The sequence below is a fragment of the Pelobates fuscus genome, chromosome 3 (assembly GCF_036172605.1).
Source record: "Pelobates fuscus isolate aPelFus1 chromosome 3, aPelFus1.pri, whole genome shotgun sequence".
NCBI classification, from domain to species: Eukaryota; Metazoa; Chordata; class Amphibia; order Anura; family Pelobatidae; genus Pelobates; species Pelobates fuscus.
In genome coordinates this window covers 75,684,933-75,704,491 of record NC_086319.1, presented here as the reverse complement: position 1 = coordinate 75,704,491, position 19,559 = coordinate 75,684,933, and the positions used below count along the sequence as shown (strand labels likewise).

The window sequence follows — 19,559 nt, the reverse complement described above, 5'->3', positions numbered from 1 at the left end:
CTAGATGGTGTCTGTAGCAGAATTCTCATACTCCAACTGAGTATTTTTGCCTGATCAGCTTCTTCTCTGCTAATAGGGCATCTGGAGTGCTTCAGACCGAGTCGCCAAAGCTTGACTGGGGTTTCTGGGGACCTCTTCCACTGGACCAGGCAGCAGCTATCTCCTTCCAGGCAAACCAGACAGGACTTTTTTTTTCTATTCAGGACTAGCCCCTATCCACATTACATTACACTTATGGCGACACACTCAATCCAATACATAGAGCATAATCATATGAGGAATCTCGTTGTGCAGGGGACACAAGCAGCACACTTTACATCACTGGCGATGTCCCCTAATAATGCTGCCCACCCATCCTGACTTCCAGTGGACAAATGCTGGGAGGTATGTAAACCTGTTTCCATTTGTAGGAATGCAGGTTTCTCAAAAATACAAACACAAAGTAAGAATTATATCAGTATGTAGGCATAATAACTTCATACTATTCATACTGTAAGTACTGTTGTCTGGCTAAAATCATGCATCTACATTATACTATACAGACACTCCTCACTTAACTTTTACTTAGTATTAGTAAATTTGTCTGAAAGACCAATTTAGGTTTTTCAGCCTTTTGGTAGATAGCTCCCTAATACCGTGGGAATTAGGGAGTTATCTATTTACTCATTCCCATCCATTGACTGGCTAAGTAATTTACATTTTATATGAACATGTTACTTGATTGTTGTAAGTGTTGCAAATGCTTACAGCTCAATCCTGGCTATGTTTATATACTTTTTATTTAAACTGGTTTACAGTGTAACATTCTTCATTCTTCTACTTGGTATATCAGTACTTCGGCAATTCTGTGCTTCGGTACTTCAACACTTCGGAAGTTCAGCTATTTGGACATATGGAAGTATCCGAATGTCCGAATTTCTGTAAATGCATCCAAATTGACATTCGGAACAAAACATATTGCACATGTCTATTATACAATGCTTTACTATGAGGTTTATGATGATGCTTGATGTCCTCATGCACAGTGTGAAGATGTCCAGCGTCAGTTAGGCAACCAAAAGTCGCCTTACTAACCGGAGGTCCCTCTACTGGCTACTGGGCTAAGGGACCGGGGACTATGCAACCAGACCACTTCAATGAGCTGAACTGGTCTCGGTGCCTATAGTGTCCCTTTAATTACAATTTGTTTCTTAGAGAATAAACTCCTCTGCCTTACTTTGTATTTGATTTATGCTTAGATCTTACATTAAAATGCATATACCATTATGGCATTTAAAAAGGAACATAAACAGTACAAAACTATTATGGTGTGACTGAAAATAAATTTATTCCAGTTTCTGTTCCTGATTGCATTGGGTATAGCCCCACAGATGTAGGCAACTTCAATTGGTATCCTGCCTATAATTTGTCATTTGCTCTACAATAACAGAATTGGGAATTATTTGCTAAAATATTATTATTGGCACATGTTCAGAGCCTATTAATTCCGCAGAGCTGTACAATATTATTAAAGGGACACTATAGTCACCCAGACCACTTCAGCTTATTGGATTTGTTCTGGTGAGTAGAATCATTACCTTCAAGGAACCATAGTTCTCTGGGACAGGAGAGGCACTCCATATCTGCTCCCGGAGCGGCCGCCCGAAACACCTGCCATTGAAAACGAGAAAGAGTGTCAGCCGTGGTATTCATAACACCTGGAATGTGCACAGCGCGGCATGTCACGTTCAGAGACAAGCATCGTAAAACCAGTCGCCGCAAGAGCCTGACCACCGGAGGGGGGAGGCCTGTACCACGCCCAAATTATCACAGTGGAACACGACTCGCCGGTCCTTGAGCTCCGTCCCCCATAGATGAACCACCACCAGGATGGGGAAGAGCTCCAAGAACGCCAAGTTCTTGGTCAGGCCTGACATTCCCCGACAACAGAATCGATCTCGATCCCAAGAAAGCACAAGCACGGGGAAGGGCCAACCGTTTTCTCGGGCGCCTGTGGCACGCCAAACCCACAGGCCACGTCCGCCCACCGATTGCAAAATGTGTGCGCGTTTCGGGGAATATGCGGGACAAACACTCAGAAAATCGTCTAGGTAGTGAAGTAGGGAGTCGTAACCAGACTCTGTTTTCACTACCCATTCCAGAAAGGAGCTAAAACATTCAAAATAGAAGCAGGATATTGCGCAACCCATCGGGAGGCACATATCCACGTAGTAGTGCCCCTCAAAAGAACAACCTAGGAGATGATGACACTCCGGGTGAACCGGCAAGAGGCGAAAAGCCAACTCAATGTCGGTTTTTGCCATGAGTGCCCCGGGGCCCACGGCCCTGACCATACAAACTGCAGCATCGAATGAGGCGTATGAAACCCGACAGAATTCTGCTGCAACGTCATCATTTACAGAACCCCCGTGGGGGTGCGATAGATAATGAATGAGCCGAAATTTTCCCGGCTCTCTCTTGGGTACGATGCCCAATGGCGACACCCAGAGATCAGGGAGAGGCAGGTCCCGGAAAGGGCCTGCCATGCGGCCCAATGCTACTTCCCTGACCAACTTTTCCCTGACCACCCCCGGGTGGTCAGCGACTGAACTCAAGTTCCGGCATGTACTGGACGCCAGCCGAGCCCGGTGGGGAATCCAAAATCCATGCCTAAAACCTTCCATTAATAAGGCAGCCACCTTTTTATTCCTATAAAGCGTTAGCCACGGTTGCATTGCGTCGACGTCCACCGGCGTCCTCGCCCTTAGCGCCCATGGCATCACTTTTTTCACTAACCCTGCCCCGCTTAAAGCATCCGGAAGCAGGGTGTAACCCGCCGCACCCAGAGCATTCATGTTTGAAACGGCAACCCGAACCGAATTTACATTGTCCGCCAACAACAGCCCGTTCTGCGCTGACTGGCCGACGCAGTGGTTGATGATCCCGCGCCGCCCCCCCCCAAGAAAGGACGAGAGGCCCCCTTGATGCGATGCCGGGCGGGTCATGATGGCCAACCACAAGCCGATATCCATTTGATCCCTACCCGGCGAAGGGCGAACTGCGAAGCGTTGGCAGAACTACTCATCAAACCGCCACCAGCCTAACCCGCTATAAATCCGGCACGCATTCCATATCATATCCTGGTAGCAAAACAGGGAAGAGCATTTGTTGGGGGACTTTTCGCCTATTACACTAGCCAGGATAGAAAAGGCCCTGATCCAATTTCCAAAAGTTTTTGGTATCTTTCGATACTGAAACTTTTCCTTGTCCTTTTCTGACTCCTTTGCATCCGAATCGACCCGAGGCAGATCCTCCATAGGGAGGAGAGAAAAGATTTCCACAAATTCCCATTTTTCTACCTTGGTTCGCAATTCCGGAGTCAAACGGAGGCCAAGCGGGCCTGACCAGCACACGTAGGCCGCCCCATACACAGCGGGTGCAACCCCTGACCCAGAGATCGCAGCGGCGTCCCCCGCGGACCCCCCTGGGGGCTCAAGTCTCACCGCCAGGCACTGCTAAGGCACTTCGGAACTTCGGCAACTTCGGCACTTCGACACTTCGGAACTTCGGCATTTCGGATCTTCGGAATTTCGGGACTTCGGCACTTCTATTGCAGCCGCTTAGTAGATAACTCCCTAATTCCCACGGTATTAGGGAGTTATCTACCAAAAGGCTGAAAGACCTAAATTGGTCTTTCCGACAAATTTACTAATACTAAGTAAAAATGACTTAGTATTAGTAAATTTTGCCCCTACTCGCTATACCGCGAGTAGGGGCATGTCTAGTAAGCCTGTGGCTGCTCACTGTTTAAAAAAAAATATCCCCCCGGTGGGTGGGGCCCTAAAGTAAAATGATGAGGGGGGACCTATTGTCCTCCCCCCCGGCCCCCACCCCTGAGTGGTGGGTGGGGGCCCTAAATACTAATAAGGGGGGGACCTAATGTCCTCCCCCCTGGCCCCCACCCCTGAGCGGCGGGTGGGGGCCCTACATTTGTATAGGGGGGACCTAATGTCCTCCCCCCTTGCCCCCATCCCTGAGCGGCGGGTGGGGGCCCTAAATACTAATAAGGGGGGACCTAATGTCCTCCCCCCTGGCCCCCACCCCGGAGCGGTGGACGGGGGCCCTAAATACTAGTAAAGGGGGGGGACCTAATGTCCTCCCCCCTGGCCCCCACCCCTGAGCGGTGGGTGGGGGCCCTAAATTACTAATAAAGGGGGGGACCGAATGTCCTCCCCCTGGCCCCCACCCCTGAGCGGCGGGTGGGGGCCCTAAATACCAATAGGGGGACCTATTGTCCTCCCCCCGGCCCCCACCCCTGAGAGGTGGGTGGGGGCCCTAAAAAATGCCCCCCCAGGTGACTAGGGGTCCCCAAACCCCTAGTCACCCCCTCCCCCCCAACAAAAATTATCCCCCTACCAACCCCCCTCACCCTAAAAATAATGAGGGGGGGACATTTAACTAAGAACCTGTAAAAAAAAAATAACTTACCATTCGATGTTTTCTTTTTTCTAAAATCTTCTTTTTTCAGCCCCAAAAAAGGCCAAATAAAAAATCATAATAACCGACGCAATAAAAAAAAAAAAAAGCGAGCGCCAAAAAAAATTATCCTTCTTCACCCATGGAGGGCTCCACGCAGACTGAGCTTTGCAGGGCGGGGGAAGGCTTATAAAGCTTTGCCCCGCCCTGCAATTAGGCTCAGAGCACTCTGATTGGTGGGTTTAAGCCATCCAACCAGAGTGCTTTGACAGGTAAATGAAGAGACTGACAGGTAAGTCTCTACATTTACCTGTCACAGCACTCTGATTGGTTGGTTTGACATTAACCAATCAGAGTGCTCTGTGTCATTTTACACAGCGTGGGAAAGTTCTTTGGAATTTTCCCACGCTGTGTAATTTGACTCATAACTGTCTGATTAGTGGATTAAGTAACCAATCAGAGAGCTACAGGCTGCTCACTGTTTAATAGACATGCCCCTACTCCCGGTATAGCGAGTAGGGGCATAATTTACTAATACTAAGTAATCTTTACTTAGTATTAGTAAATTTGGCTGAAAGACCAATTTAGTTCTTTCAGCCTTTTAGTAGATAGCTCCCTAATGCCGTGGGAATTAGGGAGTTATCTACTTATTCATTCCTGTCATTACATTGACTGGCCAAGTAACTTACATTTTATATGAATGTATGTTACTTAATTGTTGTGAGTGTTGCAAATGCTTACAGCTGAATCCTGGCTATGTTTGTATACTTTTTATTTAAAATTGTATACAATGTAACCTTTTTATTTCTCTCACTGGGTAAGTATATTAGTACTTAGGCAATACTGTGCTTCGGAACTTCGGCACTTTGACACTTCGGAACTTCGGCATCTTCGGCACTTCAGCACTTCGGCACTTCGGCAGTTCGACACTTCGGAAATTCGGCATCTTCGGAACTTTGGCACTTCGGAACTTCAGCAATTCGGACATTCGGAAGTACCCGAATGTCCGAATTGCCCGAAATTCGTCAGAATTCATATTCGGACCGAAACGAATTGCACATGTCTAGTGTAAAGTGATTCTTTTAACAGTCCAAAAAATAGGTAAATATACTTGGGATACTTACTTTGGAGATATCGAATTTTAGCCCAGAATTTAAATATTTTTTACTCGTCAATGTAATCTGCGTAATTAGCGCCCTGCTGTGCTTAGTAAGGAGTAGAAACTGTTTGAGATTCACCTTAAAATGTCTCTCTGGGTGAAACTGACCTCAGGCAGCATTTATCTGCTGATGCACACTGATTCCATAGCAAGGTGACTTTTTTTGACAAAAAACAATTGTTTGTTACTTACATGGATTTAATTACACTAGTTGCATATTCTGTTTAGCCTATGGATGTGTAAAATGATGCCAAAGATTTCCAAATGCTGAAAAATATATAGCTTTTGTGACAAAGTGTCCCTCAGAGGCCAATGGTATTGCATTAGTTTTTGTTTAACCCTTTAAAAGAATATAATCTATACATTTGTCCCAACCATTATAAACAAATTTACTGTATCTTTCATGTTTAAATGAACATAGGACCTATTAATATATGGGGGTACTATGCTGTGGTGTTCAGTTTAAAACAACATGGCCGTATTATGTGTCTCAATCCCCATAGTCTACACTTGGGATAGGCTTAGGCATTAATATGAATCTTTGGAACCAATTGAAGGTGTACATTTTTTAAGTGTGCACTGATTGTCTCATATGGTGACCAACAGATGTTCTTTCCACTCGTTCAACTCTGCGAAGCAATTTTAAAAAAGTAACCGAATATAGCTTATTAAGCTCTGTAAAGCCTTTTAATGTAGGGACATGACTCAAATAAGCACTTCATCGATACATGAGACCTTTAGATGCCACATGTTGAAGATGTCTTCTCCATGTCCTATCCAAAAAAACACTTCCAGTGTCATGCAAGGGATCAGGGACACATTGTATTTCATTCTATAGCAGGGTTAGGCAACCATTTAGTAGTGCTGTGCAAAAACTAAATCTTGAAGTCTGTTAGCGTGCTGGTTCTATTTTTTAAAATTAAGGTATGTTGCCATATTTTGCTTGTGTTATTTAAGGGCGCTGCAGTTGCTTTGTAGCAATGTTTTTGTGCGTATGCGGGCTGTTATATTGCATATGTTCATGAGTAGTTTGTGTTATTGTGTCTGATGCCTATGAATGTGGGCTCTGTATGGGGGCTGCTTGTGGAATTTTGTGTGTGGATGATATGTCACATTGTGTGTTTGGTGGTGGGTATATGTGTGGGTCTGCTTGTGGTATTGCATGTGAAAGGCTGCTTGTGGTGTTGTGTGTGCATTTATGTCGATTGTCAGTGGTCTTGTGTGTGTGGGGACTGTGCGTGGGCTGTTAGTAATATTTGTATGAGGGGGGAATCTTCTGCAGCTCTGTCTATATCTAGCAGTTTGGGTTGCTTCCCTGGGGTCCAGAGGGGACCATATTGGCGAGGTACAGGTCAAGGGCAGGAGCTGTGTGGACTGCTATACTCCAGTGCAGATTCCTGTTGACAAGTGCTGGGAGGAAGCGATCTGGGATCACTTCCTCTAAGTGCTCAATGCATAAATTGAGGACTGTCCCTCACCATCTGCAATCACAGCTTGAGTTACACTAGCAGATAGCTGCAGTCCCCTGGGACTCCTGATGGGCCAGAGCCTAAGCCTGTTTGGCTCTGGCAGCCTTGAGTGCCGCGCATGGCACACCTAGGTTGCTGACCTATGTTTTATAGCTATGTATATATGTAGCAGCTCCAACTAGTGTGTAATCTGAGAATACACTCATTATATAAAACAACTGATGTTACTGCTAACAAACAAAGTATTTTGCACAAACAAACTTAGGTCTCAATTTAATATTGTTGGATAAGTTTTTGATTTAATATTGTTGGATAAACTTTTACAATAATTAACTTTAATTAAAACTAATTTAATTATGTAATTTTATAATGGTTTTCCATATATTGATAAATATTTTACATGTATTTTGATATGTTAATTTGTTGAAAAGTCATTTTAAAAGTTTATCGAAAAATATGAATTTGGAAAGCTTAACCAACAATATTAAATCGAGGCGTAATAAGTCAAATCAAGGACAAGAACTACCACAACAAGAGGACATAGTCTTAAATTAGAGGGGCAAAGGTTTAAAAATAATATCAGGAAGTATTACTTTACTGAGAGGGTAGTGGATGCATGGAATAGCCTTCCAGCTGAAGTGGTAGAGGTTAACACAGTAAAGGAGTTTAAGCATGCGTGGAATATGCATAAGGCTATCCTAACTATGAGATAAGGCCAGGGACTAATGAAAGTATTTCGAAATATTGGGCAGACTAGATGGGCCGAATGTTTCTTATCTGCCGTCACATTCTATGTTTCTATGTAAGGGGTCAAATCAAATATAAATAAATCATGTTGACCACAGTGACAAATCCAGTGTTGAATGCTGTAAGAAGAAGCCAATGTTATGGAGCAGAGGACTACATGTTAAAAGCTATAATCAAGTCATTTTAGATTGTAACATACAAAAAATAACCTTTATCACCTTTGAATATTGTCACATATAAATTAAAATAATGAATTTAACAGATTTATGAATTACTCTGTTGCGGCATTTCAGTCCTTGAAATCTATAAGCATCAGCTGCAATCTTAACTAATGGCTTGCTTTAATACATAGCACTGATTTAAAATGTATGTAGTTACAAAATGCCTAAATTGATGTAGACAATAAATATACGCATGCATTTCAGGCAAGTGTATACATTTTAAAGCAGTTACTATTTATTTCATAGTATTAATTGTATTTAAAAAAAATGTCACTTATAATAAAATATTAGGGGAGTAAGAGACACATAACGGGGCTAGAGGGAGAAAGACACACAAAGGGGCTAGGGCAGAAGGAGAAAGAGACACACAGAGGGTCAGAGCAGAGGGAGAAAGAAACACACAGAGGAGCCAGGCAGAGGGAGAGAGAGACACACAGGGGGGCTGTGGAGAGAAAGAGACAAACAGAGAGGCTGAGCAGAGAAAGAAACAGACAGAGGGGCTGGGGAAGAGAAAGAGACACACAGAGGGACTTGGGAGGTGAAAGAGACACACAAAGGGGCTGGAGGGAGTAAAGGCACACAAGGGGTGTAAGACACATAAGGGGGATAAGGTATACTAAAGGGGGTAAGACATTCAAAAGAGGGGTAAGAAACAAGAAAAGGCGTAAGAAATTCAAAAAGGGGGTTAGCAGACACACAGGTAAATATGCATTTTGGTGTTGGGAGAGCAAAAAGCTAAAATCATTGCACTGGCCCTGTATGTTGATGGCGCACTGGTGCTTTGGATTTGGATTTGTTTCATATGAAAAGAGTTAAACATATTTTCTTTTTATTATTAGAAAAAAAATACAGATCTCTAGATCATATTTGTTATTTTTAGTGACTTGCTGACCTTAATATATTTTAAGCAGCTTATAAATTAATAACCTATATGATTTGGCTGTATAGCCAGTAAATGTTATGTACATATAATCTGCTTTCACGCCGTGTTCATGGATATATTTTTTATTTTACATGGTTTTGACTATTGCTGATTATGGAGATGTCTTTTATATCAGCTGTGCTTTAAGAATATTTTTATTTAACTTTGTAAAGTATTAAGAATTATGTGGACATTTCTGGCTCCCTTTGTCAAAGCACAGACATATTCAATACAGGCAGATAAGTCTTTACAAAGGATAAAAAAAAAAATATGTTACTTAAAGGTTCACTCCAAGCATCCTAGGAACTTGGCATTAGTGCAAAAAGTAAAAAATACAATCTACAAACAGAAATAAACATAAAAAACATAGTGTAATCTGTTTAAACACCATAAAATGCACTAATTCAAATTGCACTCACAGAATAAAAGTGCAATACGGGCATATAACGATCTTTGAAGAGTTTTTTTATTTATTTTTCTTTATGTGTTTTCAATCCGGCGATTTTCTATCAACTATGGGAGGAAGGATGTCGACACCATAATCCCTTTAGTGATTGATATGCTGGATTTCAACTGATCCTTTGTTAGTGCAATTCAATAAATAATATTGCTTTATATTATATTGGTGCACTATGTTTTGTGTGTCTCTCCCTCTCTAATAAGGCTTTAAAGAAGATCACAGATACTCCGTCAAGTCTTCAAAGATCGTTATATGCCCGTATTGCACTTTTATTCTGTGAGTGCAATTTGAATTAGCGCATTTTATGGTGTTTAAACAGATTACACTATGTTTTTTTATGTCTATTTCTGTTTGTAGATTGTATTTTTTACATTTATATTAAGAAGAGTAGAAGGTTCTTCTTACATTTCTACATTTGGTAAATCAGTTTTATATTTCTTACCATTGTGGAGCACGTGTGTTGTATATATATTTTCTGTTTTTTGTTATCATTAGTGCAAAAAGGTATGGCGCAGAGAGTAGCCTGCATTTGGCCTCCCTGCTGAGAACAGCTTTAAAAAGAATTGGTACGGGTGGCGGGGCCTGGCTAGCATGGTGGATGGCTGTGTTCTTTGTGAGTTCCTCACATACAGCTTTAAACTTAAACATTCTGCTTGGATTGTAACCTCCATGGGGACTCCAGCGAACACTTACCTCTCCATGTTCACTCAGGAGTTCTTTTCTGAGAGTTTGAAACACTTCTGAACCACATGCAGCCCGGAAAAGATTTTGAGGCCTATGCACCTGGCCTGGGCGATCTGTGGAAGGGAGAAACGGCTGATCTCCCAACCTGAAGCTGTCAGCGTGTATAAAGCATACATCTGAAACCCTGTGCCTCTCCCCCCTCTGGACTGGTGGGGGTTATCCCGGTCCCCACTAGAGAAAAGTTGCTGGGGGCTAAGGAGCAAAGACACTCCCACCTACTCTGACGTGACGAGGCCTAGTGACATACCAAAGATGGCTACCACGCCACCTGAGCATCCACTGTCTCAATGGGAATCAAGGTTCCATGCAGCTTTTGACGCTATATGCACAGCTTTCTGGACCCGGATCGAGTCCCGCCAGACGAGGCGATTACTTACCCTGTGACGGAGGGTGTCTCCAGCGTCTCCAGCGATATCCCAGCACACTGCTCTCCTTCTGGGTCGAGAGCCAAAATAGACGTCATGTCCATCAGCCATCCACGACCCTGTGGGACTGCTTGAGGAGTGGGGGTCTCGCAGAACATCAGCCCCTCTGAAGATGGGGGGCTAAGTGGTGAAAAGGCACCTGCTCATGTACTGGCCTGGGCTTGGAGAGCGGAGAAGCTGGAATATGACCGTATCACCTACGGAGATCTGAGCGACCTCCAGGACAGAGAATTGCACCCTGAAGAGATAGGAGAGCTCAGAGAATCATCTAAAGAGTTTGAAAAAGATAAGGATGGCTACATATTTTGTAAAGACTTGGGATACTGTATGATGGGGTACAAGCTATCTGAGATGGAGCTTATTGAGTTGTCACAGCAAATTAACATGAAACTTGGGGGCCATGTAGATTTTGACTATTTTGTGGAGTTGATGGGACCCAAGCTTCTTGCTGAGAGAGCAGATATGATCGGAGTGAAGGAACTTCGAGATGCTTTCAAAGAGTTTGGTACTAATGGTGATGGAGAGATCAGTACAAGTGAAGCAAGGAAAAAGCTCCTTGGACAACAGGTTGGCCACAGGGACATTGCCTAATGAGAAATCTGACCCAGCCATAAACCAGAATGAGAGGCTACTGATTGCCATCTTTACAGTCACGGAGTAGACTGTCTGTTGTTGAATTACCTGTGCAAGACTGTTTTTTTTCTGTCAAACTGCTTCTAAATCGCTTAACATAAATGGGGGAAGGAGGTACCAGGATACTCATCACTGTGCTGTATTGGTTATGTTGCTTAGAGTGTCCCTTTAGCTTACTGTTGCAGTACAGAGCATATCCCATAAATCTCTGCGTTATAGGCACGTCAAGGGATTTCTGCGAGTTGTGTTAAAGGATCACTATAGGGTCAGGAACACAAACATGTATTCCTGACCCTGTAGTGTTAAACCCACCATTTATCCCCCCTATAAACATTTAAAATTCACCTTATTTCCAGCGCCGCGCGGGATCGCCGGCGCTGGCTCCGTCCCCTTTGTCACATCATCGAAATGGCCGATTTTTAGCCAATCCAATGCTTTCCTGTAGGGAATTGGCTAAAATTGGCACGGAGGCGGGGCCAAGTGCCGTTTTGACCAATCAGGACCGCCTCCTAGAGATTCATTGAATCAATGCATCTCTATGAGGAAAATGAAGCGTCTCCATGCAGAGCGTGGGGATGCTGAATGGCAAGGCTGCTCACTGTGCAGCCCTGACCCAGGAAGCACCTCCAGTGGCCATCTAAGCAGTAGCCACTTGGAGGTGTCTCTAGGGTCAATGTAAACCGTGTCTTTTCTCTGAAAAGGCAGTGTTTACATGAAAATGCCTGAAGAGAGCTATTATACTCACCAGAACAACTACATTAAGCTGTAGTTGTTCTAGTGACTATAGTGTCCCTTCAAGCTAACATCTGAACTATAACTCCCTGAAACCTTTGCTGTGCAGCATGTTTTATTGGAGTTAACATGCAAACAGTGTATGCTGAGGAGAAAAACAGAAATGTTCGGCTTATGCAGAAAACAATTGTTTATAAGATGTAAAAAAGAAAAAGATGAATAATAAAGCATCCAGCATACTAAATGTATCCTGACTTACGCATTGTACCTAATGTGTGGATGTATAGATTATTTATTTGAGGCTTGTGATACATTTGTTTAAAACACCCTGTTATTAGGGGGCATTTCAACTATTGTAAAATGACGTCACGTTACTTAGTACCATAGTATGTGTTTTCTAGAATGACTAACAGTTTTGCAATGATTCATGAACAGAAAAGAGTAAACATTGGTGATCAGAGGAACAGGGGGTTTAAGATGGGATTAGGATGCATTCATTAAATTCTTTGGTATTAGATGCAGAGAAGGCATTTGACAGGTTTCAACTACACCTTAACAAGCCACCACAAATACAACCTCCCTCAGCAGCTCCTTTCAGTAGAGTCAGCTGTGTACTCTAGTCTGGAAGGGACGCGCACCACAAGCATGGGGTACGCTAAAAGCTGGCCATCTGTGTGCCAAGGTAGAGTAGGCAACTGCTTACCTGGATGGCCTGTGCCTAATCTGCCCGAATGTGCAGTGTCCGGAGGGAAGAATGAAGGTGGGCAGCGGGGGAGTGCTGATGTCTGTGCTCTTCTACCACGGCTCCCTCGCGCGCTATGTTGATGCCGGGTTATGATGAGTCCCCGGCATCACTAAACCACGCAAGAGAGAGCAATGCTGAAAGCGCCTAAAGATTGCACAAGTCCCACACTGGACCCCAGGGAAAAGATTGATTAAAGAAAAATTGAAAAAATAATAATTTGTGACTGTGTGTGATTGAATGTGTATGTGTCTGTCAGTGAGTGTGTGTCTCTCAGTGTAAGTCGCACCAGTGAGTGTGTGTGTCACTCACTGGTCAGCGAGTATGTGTGTCAGTGTCCTCTGTGTGTAAATGTGTGTGTCAGTTTACTCTGTGTGTCAGTGTTCTCTGGGTGTTAATGTGTGTACATGTTTCAGTGTCTTCTGTGTGTAACAATTATGTGTGTATTATATTTTCATACTTCAGATTAATAGTTCATACGCTCTTTACATACACAATATTGACATTATGTCATATTTACTGAAAAAAAATATTCCCTGCTACCTTTAATCAGACTTGTACTCCAATATGGGATGTACTTAAATATCAGTGTCTACACGTCTCATTTTCGAATTTAAATCAATAGCAATGACTTGCTCTAGGCAGGGGTACTTAGGAATCGAGAAACACTGTTCTAGCCAATCTAAAAAAAATATATTAACTCAAGGTTTTTATCTGTCCCTTTCAAAATCACTAGTGGTATGTCGCAGCGTCACTCATTTTGCTTTAGTGCTGGAACTACAAACAATTAGTATTCTGTATATTAAAGGACCACTAACGTGATCCTTTCATTTTAAACCTGCAATATAAAGCATTGCCGTTTAATAGATACAACAATGTTTAAATTTCAGAGTTAAATATGCCTTGTGTGGCTGTCTAGGGGCCAGGCTATTAGTCTCCAATGCTTGGCATGATGTAGCGGAATGCAGGACAAGCGGGCAGACAGAAGTACCCTTTATTTCCTATATTTATTTAGATTAAGGGTGGCCCTGAATCTAAACGAAGAGGAAAACACTGTAGCATTAGGGATACCGGTTTATATCTAACACTCACTGGTGTATTTAGCCCAAGGCAAACTAGACATTTGCCTTGGGCGGCATTTACCAGGAGGCAGCAAAAAAATGCCACCCCCAAACATCCACTCGGGCTTCCCTGGTGTTCCCCCTGTCGTTGGGGGTCCAGTGGGGCTGCTGTGAGGTGGGCGGCTGTGTTCGAATTAGAAGCGGTGAGGGAGCTCTGATCGCCCTGCTCTGGTCCCTCGCGCCTCGCGGGCTGTTTCCTGATACCGGGAGCCGGAATTATGTCATATTCTGGCTCCCGCGGCATCAGCACGGCACGCAAGGGAGCAGAGCAGGGAGATCAGAGCTCCCTTGCCGCCTCTGATTCAAACACAGCCGCAAGCCTCCCACTGGACCCCCAATGACAGACCTTTGCTAGCTCTCCAGGTAGGGAGGCTGGGTGGAAAAATGTTATTTATAATAATTGTAATAATTTGTGAGTGTAGGTATGTGTATATGTGTGTGTGTGTGTGTGTGTGTGTGTGTGTGTGTGTGAGTGTGTGTGTATGTGAGTGTTTGTCAAATCAGTGAGAGTTTGTTTGTCATTGAGTGTGTGTGCGACTATCAGTGTGTCTGTCAATGCGTGTCTGTCAGTGTTTGTGTGTCTGTCATTGTGTGTGTGTGTTTGTCTGTTAATGAGTGAGTGTCAGTGAATGTGTGTGTGTCAAATCAGTAAGTTTGTGTCTGTTAGTGACTTCTGTGTGTTTGTTATTGAGTGTGTGTGTGTGACTGAGTGTCAGTCAGTGAATGTATGTGTGTCAAATCAATGAGTCTGTGTCTCTCAGTGACATCTGTGTGTTTGTCATTGAGCGTCTGTGTGTGACTGTTAGTGTGTTTCAGCCATTGTGTGTCTGTCAGTGAATGTGTGTGTGCGCCTGTCAGAGTTTGTGCTTAAAGGGACACTATAGGCACCCAGACCACTTCAGCTCATTGTTCCCATCCAGTTCCCTTAACCCTGAGAAACTGCAATAATTACCTTGAGGGGTTAACTCCACCTCAAGTCTAGCAGAAGGACGACCAAATGTTGGCTAAATGATGCTGGACGTCCTCACACTGTGTATGAGCACATCCTGCGTCTGCTAAATCCCCATAGGAAAGAATTGATACAATGCTTTTCTTATGGGGAAGCCTAATGCAAGGATTCAGGTAAGTGACTAAAGGGGTTTTAACCTCTTCAGTGCTGAGTGAGTGGCGGGGGGCACGAGGGAGGTTGGCACTATAGTATCCCTTAAAAAGGAGTAGGAAAAGGTGGAGTCTAAAGAGAAGGGGTGGGTTCTTAATCAGGAAGAGGTGTGACCTTGACAGGAAGGAGTGGGGCAAATTTAGATTAGGGGGTTGCCCAGGTTTAGTCATGCCTAGGGCAGCACAAAACCAAAATACACCACTGCTAACACTATATTGTTCCTTTTAATATTATGGCATATTAACAACAATAACACAAACAATTTAACCCTTCACACTGACTCTCACATCTATCTGGGAATCAGTAGAAAACAATTTGGTGATGTCCTCTGCTCTTTCTGCTTTGCATTAGTACCCAACTGAGACCAGGCATTTTATGCATGAAGTACTATCAGACTTTTTTTTTTTTTTTACAATTTTAGATTGTTATGTCAATTTGTTATTGTCTAAACATGACTGGGTAGTAGTTGACACCTCCCTTCTTTTCAACTGTTATTTTGTTAGATATTCTTAGTTGCCCCAAGTATACTATTTGTGGTTGACCATATCACTCTGACATTGAAGACAAATATAGCATGACAAGAACAAGACGCCTACATCTCCAACAACCTCTTAAATTGTCAAACGAACTACAACAATTGATATGAACAGACGTCATATTGGCAGGTGGCAAATCAGACATAACATTGGTATCCCAGGTGCAAAGTGTGTGCACACATAGCGTTGTGTGAAAATGCTTTAATATGTAGATTAAACATCGCTTTTTTTGAAACTTTGAAAAAGAGGCAGACTTAAACCATGGTAATTTGGGTCTAGTGGTAAATTAATTAGACTATTTAAGTAGGCTGAGTAAGTGAGTGGAAGTAAGATCAATTCACGATGTAAGAAACATATTTTTGCACTATATAAATGCCAATAATAGTAACAACAATACATTATCCATGTCTCATTCCTTGGTTCATTGTCAAATTGTCAAATTGTTTTATAAAACTTTGATATAAAAGGGGATTATTCTTATCACCCAGGGTCAACCCTAATCTTAACTGTATTCATAAGGCAGAAATCGACGCCTCCCAAAATTGGGAGATGATAATCAGGTAGGGGGCAGAGCTAAAGGCATATGCCAGTGATATTACTGGCAAGACCCAAAATAGGTGGGTCACACAGGCAAGGATGCAAGGCTGCCCACAGAAGATGCCAAACTCTATGACAGTCTCCCAAGCAGTCATACTCAGCCAGGCAAAGTACAGAGCACTGACAACGTTTTTTTTCTGCATTGTCCTAGCTCACTCAGCTCAACGCAAGCGCATTTGATGTCGCACTTAAGTTGTGTTTTCCAGTGGCATTTCCCCATTGACCCAGATGGGAAACACCAGAAAACAAAATTGGGACAGTGGGACAGTTGAGGGACATGTTTTCCTATTTATCAATGTCAAGTCAATTTCATCCAACTTTTTCCAACAGTTTCATCCAGTTTCAGGGCATTGATAGACTGAGAGTGCTGGGTGAGGTAAGTTGGTTTCCATGGTGACCATCCCACCATTAGAACATTGGTATACTTTTCTGTATACAGATATTTTACAAATCAACCCCATTGGCTATTTATTATTTAAATTAGTACACATAGCCTGCCTGGGTATGAAAAAAAACAACAATCCATGCTAAAAAGCTTACTATGACATCGCCAGTTGCTGCATATTTATTACGGGTTTACACTAAATTCCTGACAATTATCACTTTAGTTTGTAAGAATTAATTATCATGATATTAGAGTGTGCAAAATGATTCTTTCATCCACATTACAAAATGCAAGGTTCTTTTCTGTTATAACAAGTCATTTGCTATTCCAAACAATTACTAGTAAATATGAAAAACGACAGATAAATGAGTAATTGGTTTTCTTTTTTGGCAAACACTCTATACTTTTCATTAGGATGAAGCCATCTGATAAATGACATATGGATTGACCATTGCACAACAGATTCAAAGATACCAGAAATTGTCAACAAACATTTTAAATATGGCTTGAATTAATTCCCTACTGTTGACAGAACTGTGCCAGAAAATTCACTCTAACTGGCAAATAATAGAATACAAAACCATAGCTTCAAAAACTGCTGGTCCTGAATATTCCTAATTTAATATTGTAATTAGGAATCATACAGGGAAGGGAGCATCAAGTATCATTTGTTTTAATGCATTTTATTGATGGTAGAACTGAATAATGAAAAATGTCTGAGGACACCTGCATAGCACATAGAAAAATAAGTTGTAAAGCTACAGTAACAAGTAAATTCAAAAATGGCCTAACCACTACTTTATATACTAATGTAAGAGTTGTTTTTAAAATGGTGACTTGAATGCATCATCAGGGTTTCAAAAGGGCCAATGGTCCCTGCAGGTGTAAATATCCAGGTGCTAGCTCATGACGCTACGTTTGACTGTCTTGATCACCGTATGGATCAATTACCAGATCAGCTAATTTGCAGGCTTAGGGAGAATCTTAATCGCTAAGTCTTGTGTCTTCTGGTGCGCAGTCCTCCACCCATAGCAGCAACAATAACCCAACCCATCCCTTGCGCTATAGTGGGGACCTTTCTAAATGTAGAGGGTTTTTGGATGTAAGTCAGCAGTTTGTTTGAGCTAAGCCCTAGAGCATACCCCACTGATAGGGCAACGATAGGGTTTATAATAACCCTACTGACTTATAGGGCTCTTGTCGGGGCAAATCTGCAATGGGTAAAACAGTAGTCCCTTGGTTTACGATTACTCACTGTTTATAACTGCCTTCAGGAGAGCTGTTGATCCACCGGACAGGAAAATCAATGCTGCCAATCCTGAGACTAAAACAGGGTAACCGCTCCCTCATGGATTATGCCCTAGAATATTGTTCTCTAGCGGCAGAGATACGTTGGAACAACTGTGCATTTGTGGATGTGTTCCTTAATGGTTTATCCGATACCCTCTTTGATGAAGTAGCAGCTAGCGACCTCCCAGATACATTGGAAGAGCTCATCGCGTATCATGCTCACATAGATGAGAGACCTAGACATTGACAGTATATTAGAGAGAGACCTAGAATACCGGCTATCCAATAAGCTCCTACCTTTTCCGCAGATTCTATGGCTTGGCTACAGGGGAGGGCTGGCAGCCTTAAGCCTGGGGGGCAAATCGAGTCAAGAGGCCCATTGCACCAAGCGGAGAGTAGAAACACCTTTCCCATATGATTGAAAGGGGGGGGCAGTCACCTAAATAGACACTCAATGACAGGCACACGCACACTTGCTGATTTGGCACATACTAAAAAACACACATTGACAGGCACACGCACACACTCACTAACAGGCACACAGACACACACATATAAAAATACTTTAAATTTATTTTTTAACATGTTTAATTTTATTTTTTTACACTCCCCACCAGCAGGGGGACTGTCTGACATCTCAGACAGCCCCCCTGCTGGCAGATCCACAGCCAGCTATAGGGGGCCATGTGATCGCTCTTTGAGAGCGATCACATGGCCCCCGGGGGCCTCATTTGCCAGGGGAGGGCTGCCTGGGCTCTCAGGCAGCTTTCCAGAAGAGGATCGCGTTGGAGGTGAGTACCGCCGAGGTCCTGGCGGCTTAAGCCGTTACGGCGTTCTATGCCGCCGCAACGGCTTTAAGCCCTTTAAAGCCGCGACAGCATAGAACGCCGTAACGGCGTTAAGGGGTTAAGTAATCTATAAACACACAAACACACACACACACACACACACACACACATATATATATATATATATATATATATGTAAAAAAACAGATACAATTTGTATCTTGTAATACCTTTTTATTGGACCAACAGAATTTTTTTAATGACAAGCTTTTGGGAAATCCTCCCCTTCTCAAATCTGAAGCATTTCTGAGCAAGATGACACATAGAATTCCATGTTGAGTTGTGATATAGGGGTTAAAGCGACATGAGTGCAGATAAGGCACAGATTTGTTAGAATATAGACAACATCTTGCAGAGGGTCATAAATATCTCTTGATGATCTCAGCCATAGAGGCAGGGCCAGTCGAGGGGAGACCAGCACGGCATGGGGGAAAAAAAGTGAGTAAAAACACTATACCCTTGACAATGGATGGGGTCTGGTAACCTAAACACACACACACAGACACACACACACACATACACCATGACAGACAGACAGACACACACACCATGGCACACACATATACCATGATACACACACACACACACACACACACCAAGACACACACACATATACCATGACAGGCACACACACACCATGACAGACACACATACACACCATGATTGACACACACACTATGAAACAGACATACAGACACATGACACAGGCAGACACACACCATGACACAGATTGACACACACACCATGACAGACAGACACACACACATACACACACACACCAAGACAAACACACACACACCATGACAGACCCATACACTCACACTGACAGACTGGCTCACACATTATTGCTACCTGTGAGCGACTGTGGGGTTTGTGCAGGCAGGCGGCATGGCTGCGTGATTAGGAAGCTGTAC

General features: G+C 43.1%; 1 protein-coding gene across 1 annotated transcript in view; it reads left to right on the top strand.

Annotated features, from left to right (window-relative positions):
* Positions 1–19,521, top strand: part of GAS2L3 (growth arrest specific 2 like 3) — a 231,850-nt gene extending 212,329 nt beyond the window's left edge. The window contains exon 11 of the mRNA XM_063447229.1: positions 19,505–19,521. The gene's annotated coding sequence lies outside the window, so the exon portion shown is untranslated. The remainder of the gene's footprint in view (positions 1–19,504) is intronic.
* The last annotated feature ends 38 nt before the right edge of the window (positions 19,522–19,559 follow it).